This window comes from Magallana gigas, chromosome 7 (assembly GCF_963853765.1).
Source record: "Magallana gigas chromosome 7, xbMagGiga1.1, whole genome shotgun sequence".
NCBI classification, from domain to species: Eukaryota; Metazoa; Mollusca; class Bivalvia; order Ostreida; family Ostreidae; genus Magallana; species Magallana gigas.
Genome location: NC_088859.1, coordinates 36,871,137 through 36,880,791, shown reverse-complemented (window position 1 = coordinate 36,880,791; position 9,655 = coordinate 36,871,137).

Sequence of the window (9,655 nt, the reverse complement as noted above, 5' to 3'; positions counted from 1 at the left end):
GGCATGCTCTTATGTACAGTTTCTAAGATGAAGCAAGCTACTGACAAACAAGTTGATAATACAGGGCTATCAACACAGTCTCGTTTGAAGTCATCTTTTCGTAAGTTCTATGGTCGATACAACCACCTTGTCAGCAAATACAATCTTCCACTTGGTCGCATGCTGACCGACGTTTTTCATACTAATTGTTAGACCAAAATTAATCACCCAATTGTCTACGGACTTTTCCATCACAGAGACAAAAACACCATACACCAAGTAAAAAGTTTAATGTTTGTATAACAGATTTACTGGTATCTAATTTATAAATTAAAATTCTGTAAAAAATAAAGCTTATAGAATCAATTATCAGTAATCTAAACAAGTTCTACAAAATACGTTAAGCTGACTTTGTGTATAACAGTCTGTAACAGTAAACAAAATCAGTTCAAACAATAAAACATCGATGTTTGAAAGACGTTTGTTTACATAACCATGCAGGATTTCAACACACACCGTGAAAACCGGCCCTCAAACCTGCTGTTTTTAAGAGGCAATTTAAACAAGCAATGCAAAATATCTCTTCTAAGCATTTGACAGACGCAAATGTTCTCAATAGATTGCTTTTTCCCGTCTTTTCCTGTGCTGTTAGCTGGTGAAAAGTAAACTAATAGTTTGTGTTTTATCTGCACTTTATCTATGCTTTCCCCATTGTTTAGTTAGGTCTGTCTTGTATCAATCAGCAGTATGCATTACGCAATATAGAATATATTACAAATATGCTTAGATACTAGAATCATCAGCAAGTTTGCATTCTTAAAAACATTCTTTATAGGCTATATACCTAAATGAATCGCGTTGTTCTACGAAAAGATATTTTTGTAATTCTAGTAATTTGCTTGAAATTATTGAATATTGAAGGTCTTAAAGTCACCCGAGATAAACAAAGCCAGGGTGATAAACGGTCAGTAAATAAACGGTCAATGAAATAGTTATAGCAATGTTGGTCTTAAAAATCTACCTTATATATACTCGTTACCGTCAAGAAGACACGATTCCATGTATGTATGCTTAGATATATGATATTGCATTTTGTTCTGCGATAAATGTATGCTTGATTGATGTGACTGATCATCCACACTTTTTGTTTTGCGATAAATTTATGCACATTTTATGACGTTACAAAAATAATTTTACATGTAGATGCTTGCTGAAGAGAAAATTTGACGTAAAATTGGACAGTTTTGTGTGTTTTGTTAGTTCAACAGAAATTATTTTATAAGATAAATCGATAGCTCAAAATGGATTAGAATGGTAATAGAAGAGAATTTTCAATAACTGTATATTCTGCATTGAAATCAAATCGAGTAAACAAGTGAAAAGCTGTCAATGTGACAGCAAACCGGGTTTTCTTTTATGTGAATTGTATCCATAATCCATGTTAACCCTGAATTGATAAACACTACCTCCCATATCCAGTGAAATGGAGTACCCTATATGCAATATTTTGCCAAAAAATGACTAAGTTCAAAAGCTGGTATTTTTTCATAAATTATCAAAAATCAAAATCCTAGCAATATGCACACCTCTGATATATGTTCAATTGATCTGCAAAAGAACGATTTCCTATCTTGAAAACTGTAGGAGGAGATATCCGTAAAATGAGGGTATCCTATGAGCAATAATTTGCCAAATAATGATTAAGTTCAAAAGCTGGTATTTTTTCATTAATTATCAGAAATCGAAATCCTGTCAATATGCACACCTCTGATATATGAACAATTGATCTGCAAAAAAACAACTCCTTATCTTGAAAACTGTAGGAGGAGTCATCCGTACAATGAGGGTACCCTTTTGGCAGCCGCCCGCCCGCCATTTTCACCATCTTAATAACAATTTCTGATTAATTTCTTAATTTCTGATTTTTTGGTTGGAAAACCCGGATAAAATGATTTGGAAGAATTGTTTATGTTTACGTGATGATAGTCTGAGACCTTCCCTTGGATAGAGAAAAGATTAATCCCAAATAATTAGGTTTTATCACGTGTTGATAAACCCTGTTATTTCATGCAATTAAGGATATTGTTCAGGGCAAGAACTATTACTCTTGTAATGTTAATTCAAGGGCAATAGCTCAACACTTCCTGGTCTCGGAGCGTGCGGCTAAGCTCTTCTTTTTATATTTGTATTGTATTGTTTATTGGTCAACAGCTGTACAGCTCATAGACATATACAACTAATATACACATGTTACAATACACATACTGGTCACTTGAAAAAGGCAAGTTTATACATGAAGTTTTCTGATAACAAAAGCATTCTTAATATATTTACCTAAATTGCACAAATCCTTTACATTTTGTGTTGACAATAATAGAATCAGTTAAAAGACAGAGGGTGTAATATAATAAAACTTCTTAAGGAATTTTTCTCTTAAGTTACAGTAATAGGGACATTTCTATATAAAATGATATTCATCTTCTTTATCTAAAGTACATAGAGGACATAAAAGTCTTTGTAATGGAACATTGTTATATCTGCCAGTTTTGATGGTAAGACAATGAGATGATAATTATAAAGTTTCTTATATTCTAAAGAAATTCTTTTTGTTAGATATGACTGCAAGGTACAATGATCAACTTTATATTTATAGATTGTACATTTGGAAGAGGCATTTATGTCAGCTAGAAGAGACTGTTTAATATTATCAAAAATACGTTGCTTTGCGATTGTTAAAATAACTTCTGGCTTTTCAAGAAATTGGTTTTCCCATAAGTTCATTAGCCCAATACTTGTTAACATGTTGTTGATCTCCGCAGCCCAGTTTTTACATTTGTCATACCTAAAGTTTTTATTATATATATTAACATAACATGAATTCAAAATGCAATTTTTTGATGACAAAAGTTTCATCCAGTATCTTAAAATACGTATTTTTCTGATACATTGCAGAGGCATTCTGCCGAATTCACAATAAATAACTGCATTAGATGTGCCCCTTTTAAAATCAAGTATGTTTTTACAATAATTAAGATGAACTTTTAACTGTGCCCTGAGTCAGTCACAAAACAATCCCCTCTCACCACACCCATAATTTAGAAAATGGGTTGCATGGTTATAACTTATTAAATTGTTCTATTTAAACTACTTATGAATAGTTGCATAGGTATAATTGTCTTGTACGATGTTTATTGTGGATAGTTTTTTTGGTTGAGTTTTCTTTTGCAGCGGCATATGACCATGAAGTAGAAGAAAGATGTGCTCGAAAGTGAATATAGACAGAGAATGGTTTTGCAATTCACTTGTATTCAAAGACTGTCAGCAATGAAGTCCATAGTTTTGAATAGAATACTGTCTCCGTGGGGCACTGTTTTTCCCGGGCCCCTCGGGTCGAGAGAGTATTTTTAGTATTATATATTTGATATATGCTGCCATATTGTTTGAACGGCGCATGGTGAGTTCAATGTACATGTATGAAATCTATCTGATGTACAAGTATGTACTATTGTATATCTGACATATATATATATATATATATATATATATATATATATATATATATATATATATATGATTAAACGGCTTTGACAAATACGCAAAACAAACAAAAGTAAGTAAATAAAAGGGTTAATATCTGAATCATAATTGTCTGTTGTCTTGATATCAGTACTAGCCAGAACATAAAAGGTATATTTAATTGGGCTATGGTCATGAAATAAATGCATTTTCACTGTATTATCAATAGAGTACCACATTTAAACAAATGAACCCAACGAAGAAGCCAACACATTTACAATTTTGATAAATTATAGGCACCCTTACTCATTAAAATCATGTTACTATAATATTAATATGGAAAAGAATGTATGTTTTGCCGATGCCCAAGTAACTAGAGAAAACTAAAATTGATCCCTTCGTTCAAATTCTCATTAACTCAGGAAAACGAGCGTTTTAAATCAATATAATTGTAAAATTATCATTACAAATTGGTATATCTTTTTACGAATATTGAATGATAATTTATTACCCCCCAAAAATACAACACCTTTGTCCTTATAGTCATGTATTATAGATTTGATATTTGATGGTGTAGAAACAACAAACATTCAGACACAATGAATAATAAATAGGTTTTTCTGAGAATCACCAGACGATTGTTTTATTAGGTATTTTCCGTACATCAGTAATGAAAACCCCAGGTGTTGTATCCCTCCTTAATGGAAATATAATCCTAGCTACCTTCAGGTGAACGTATTAGCTAGCTGTACAGATTTTCGTATCGTTTGTTTCGCTGTAGAACACGTAGGAAATAATGGTTGCTATTACACAGATGCTGTAAACATTTAAGATATCATATCAACTAATAACAACAACTAATAGACTTTCAAAACACACACAGATTCTCTTAGCTTTATAGCTTAGTGTAAAAATATTTGCTAGAGGGAATAGCAAAGTAAAATAGCAGATTGTGTGAAAGTGTACAAACGCATTTTGGAAAGATTGAAAGAATTTAAACCTCCAATACTTGGAATTAATAACTTTTGTTTAACTCTATAAATTTTCAGAGTTGAGGGAATATTTCTTGAAACATCTGGTATTGACGTGGAATTTTACCATAATTTTGTAGCATTTGCATTTTTAAAAAAAAATGGTGCATTAATTGTATGCAGTAATCTTGTTGGCAAAACTTACTATTTATATCTCATATAATGGTCTGGTTCGCTACTCATGTTCGTTTCCGTGTGTCGTTTCAAAGATAAAAGGCATACAGTCCCTAAAACGTTCTATTTCACATTTTTGCGTTCGCTCACCACGCCGTCAACGTGTGTTTACCGTTCACAGTTTTGCGCTCTCCTCTCCGCTCCGCTCGCGTTTATCGTTTACAAACTGCTCAGTATGCGCTCGGCAATCGTTCAGTGTTCGTCCACCGTTCAGGTTTAATTCATAGTGCCATTGCTTTTCGGAACTTCGAAGCGGAGAAGACCATCTAAGGAAACATGAAAACATAAATAAGCTTGGTTCATAATAAGGACATGAAATTTATTTAATACAGCGTGAATGCTGTTTTGTTTGAATAAGCATCAGAATTATCGGCAATAAGTAAATAAATTCATTATGAATTGATTTGTTATAGTTTTATTTATTTAAAAAAACCGCGTCACCGTTTAACCAATCTGTCTGACAAGATCAAACGTCGATGTAAAATCAATAAAAAGTAAACGGAAATAACCGGTTTAAATGAAAATATTTAAAATATCTGATATAACGTGAAGACAAAGGTATTTAAATATTTAACTTGTAGTTTTCAAGATGAAGTATAAAATTATCAATGGATGACGCACAAGCAATGGCAATAGCTTAAAGGGACTAGGACAAAATTTGAGATCAAAAATGTTGTGGGTTTTTTTTATGTATAAAAAAGTTTAATGGTGCATTTTAAATGATTGACCAAAATATTGAATGTTAAAGTCAAGTTACAGGCGAGATACAGAGGTAAGAACTGATTGTTATGTAAAAAAAAAGGTCGAGTCTTATTACCATTTCTTAGACAAAATGACATGTAAAAAAAACAATTTAAACTAATTCAATATTTCCTAAGTACTATTATCAACAAAAGAAAGATACATTTGATTGAAACTTGCACCAATACAACACAAATGTAAAAAATGACAATATTCAAGCTTTGTTTACAAAACAAAGAATTATGAACACTGTATCTTGCTTATATCTTGATATTTGACTTTCATTTTTTAACATAGCATTATAAACTTTTATATTTATCAGTATAAACATTGAAAATGGAAAAATAAAATTTGAAGATTTTAAGTGAAATCGTGTCCAAGTTTCTTTAAACGAGGGGATCAGGTAGCTTAGAAAATTACATGACCATTCTATATCCCCTCCCCAAATAAAAAGCATTAACCTTTGTCTCATGGGCAGTGAATTTCAAAATTTACATACAGGATTTTATGGACATTATAACAATGGATTTAGTTTATATCCCTCGACTGTGAAAGTAAAACGGAAATTTCAGGTAATGGATGTTAGCCGAAAATTGTCGATTCCGAATGAGAAACAACTGATTCAAGCCCGTAGGGATTTTAATTCTTTCTCTTGCAAAATGGACAGTTTTCTGTTTTTATTCTTTATTTCTCCTTTATTTTATATCTCCTCTTCTTCTGAGAAACAACACCTCATAAGTAAATAACTATGTTAAGAAGAGCATTTCTTATTAACCAAAATGCAAAGATGTTTCACAATATGGCCGTATTGACCCTGCCTTTGGGCCTGAACCCTAACACAGGGGTCATGAATTTTATATTTTAGGCAGAGGGCTTCATGGACACCATACCATGCATTTCGTTTTTGCTTACAAGTGTGGGAGTAGAAAAAAACTATTAAAATGTATGTTTTCAGTTTTGGCCCTGTCCATGAGGCTTTTGGGATCTAAGGTCATAAACTTCACATATAGTTTTGTCATAATCTGGACTAGATTCACCCAAAATGGTAACATTCGAACTGGTTGTTTCCACGAAAGGTTAACAGTGTAAAATTGTTAAATGACAACGAATGACGCTCGACTATGGACGAAGTCCAATGCTAACCCAACTATAGTATACGCTATAACCTTTATTGAAATATGCGTTGAAATTAGAGGACATATGATAGTGAAGAAAATGTATTTTTTTTATAGCATAATACCTCTTCAGTTAGTTTAATCAATAAGAAGACTTTCGAGTTTGTGTTAGAGAATAATGAAATAGAATGTATTTGTTACCAGGCTCATGTGAAAGTAGTACTTTGTGTAAATTATTCCTCAACAGCTTAATCATGTGAATCAGCAAATTGCAAAAGTCAAGGTATTGAAGATGCTACAAAGAGTTTTATCATTACAAAACCATAAAGTCATGAATAGATTCAGACAAGGTAATCAAAACTATCTATTTCCCCGTTTTACACAGTAAAAGTATTACAAATGTTACCTTTAGTATATAGGTATGGAACTGTTGCTTAATTCAGCTTATTTATTAGTTTGCTCTCTTTGCAGTTCTTTGCACAGTAAGACACTTTTGGTTCCCTGTGGGTAATAACATAAATATGTTATTTTTTATTTCCGGATTTAATGAAAAGCATATAAAACTCTTGGATATGAAATCGACAATTATAACAATTCGTAATGGGGATAATGGATTTGCGAGGGTATTACCCTCTCTGTAAGACCAAAGTTTTGTAGGCCATTAGGTAATGAACCTTTCACCAGATCCAAGTGTTCGTCTGATTTAGACAAAAGAAATATGTAGTAGTTATACAATAGGTTTTAATTGGTTATGTACAGAAGGACGAAGGTGGGGCAAAAATGTCACGAGGACGCGCAGCGTCCGAGTGACATTTTTGACCCGCCTTCGTCCTTCTTTACATAACCAATTAAAACCTATTGTTTAAGTCACATGTATCAGAGCAACCAAAAATCATATAGCACGCGCAAAGAGAAATGCTGGCTCTTCATTTCCCGCTTAGAGGTCGACAAGAAAGGACGACATATCAAAAGAAATGGAAGTAGACCACACATGCGAGGTTTTTTTTTGATTTGGGTGGGCTATGGGACACCACAATTGACGATATTACTCTTTCGCAAGCAAGTGAGCAGATAGAGAAGGAGATTGAGTGCGAAAATTTGTTGGAGAACATCGCGTTGTCTTAAGCGATCGACTTGTTCAATCCCGGACCTGCCGACATGGAATCGAACTACTTTGTGGATTTTGACCTCCTTGCGAAAAAAGAGGGAGGATCTAGCTTAATGATAATGACTTGAAAGATTTGCTCAATTCGACAGAAAACAGTCAACAAATTATCTACAATTATGAAAAATATGTGCGACAAAGCCGGAATTCCCGGATTCTTCTCTAATCATTCGGGTAAGCGCACCTGTGCAACCGCTCTTTACCAAGCCGGGGTTCCGAAACAGGAAATCATGGAACGCACAGGACATAGATCCATCGAGAGTGTCCGTAAATATAAGCGTCCGAGTGAAGAGATGCTGCGTGATATTTCCATTGCATTGGAGCCAAATGAACCAGTCCGCAAAAAGGCCAAAATCTTGGATGGAATTGAAAATCCGAAGTGTGGAGATTGTAAAAACATGTTCAATAACTGTAAAGTATATTTCAACCTTTGAAAGAGTCTTAAGTGTTGAGTATTTTTTATTTGTTAAATGCCGTGTGTGAACTAGTTATGTTTACCCATACAGCCTGATAGGCGAAACACGCACTAGATTTGTTTGTCATTTTTTGTTGGATAATATTGATGTCAATTTGCAATGAAAAAAAATATGCAAATGATGTGTTGCGTCATGGTTTTATTAGTGAAGTTTTACCACGCCTACTGGGTATAAGTGGTTATGTACAGATACCCACAGTTAAGATCAAAAGAAATTTACCGCAGCTATGGTACATTTAGACAGTAACTACTGGCCATCGGGAGTAATCCGATATGGTTTGTAATTAGATTATGTATTCTGATGTATATTTAAGGTACAATGTACTAAGGCCAACCCTATGTTTTAACTAAAGTGTATATAGAGTACAGAGGTTTGTATACTTGTTATTACTTCTAACTCTGGATACTTGTATTTGATTGCTTATTAACGATTTAGAGTTTTTTCCAGACACATTGCAAGAATGGATCATTGCCTCTTTTATCATCAAAAGAGCAGCCATAAAAGCATTTATGAGACCCGGTGGTGTCAATCTATGGTTTGACGTTAAAGGGGCATGTTCACGGGGTGTTGCTAAAACGCGGAACTGAAAACGGAACGGAATGGAATACGAAAAATGTTATATAATGTTATTTACTTGATATATATGTGTTAAACAAGCTAAAAACGATATACTTTATGTAATATTTTAATATTGCTAAAACTGGTATACACATTAAAGTTGTTTTTTTTTTTTTTTTTTTTTTTTAGAAAATATTGACCACAAGTCCCAGTTTATCAAACTAAACAACATATCTAGCTCTCTATTTTGATTAAGTGGCAGGAATGTACAATCACGTAAGTAAACGTAAAGAAACTGTCTGACCTAAAATACAAGAAGTAATCTAAAACGGTAGATGTAGACAACAAACGCCGATAATAGAAGAACGAAAGGAGACTCTGCAGGACATGTAGAGCGTTAGTGACCCAATAAAATGATTCTGTTTTCTATTAAATGATCTTTAAAATAGCGAGACGAAAAGTTTAGCAAACAGATGTTGCACCAAAACTTCGTAACAATGATAGTGGATGTTGTTTGTCGGTCCCATTTTTTGATATTAATAATACTATTAATGAATTCTTAAAATAGTATGGATCACTAAAAATATTACAGAAGGAAAATAATTTAAAAAGCTATAATAATAGCTTATTTTTAATCACATTTTGTGTACATTTCATTTTTCCGTTTCGTACTTAACAAGCATTCTGAGAGTACTGCGTAAGCAATACACGTCCCCTACCGGTTTGTGGAAATTGTGAAAACAATGCAATGTTATGCAGAATATCGAACCCGAACATTAAAAAATTGAAATATAAAAAATTAATTTTCTCGAAAATATATCAACCAGACGCTACAAAAGTGTAAGCTTGATCTGTAGTTTGACATTTTGAAGTTGTTCAGCAAATTTTATATTATTCCTC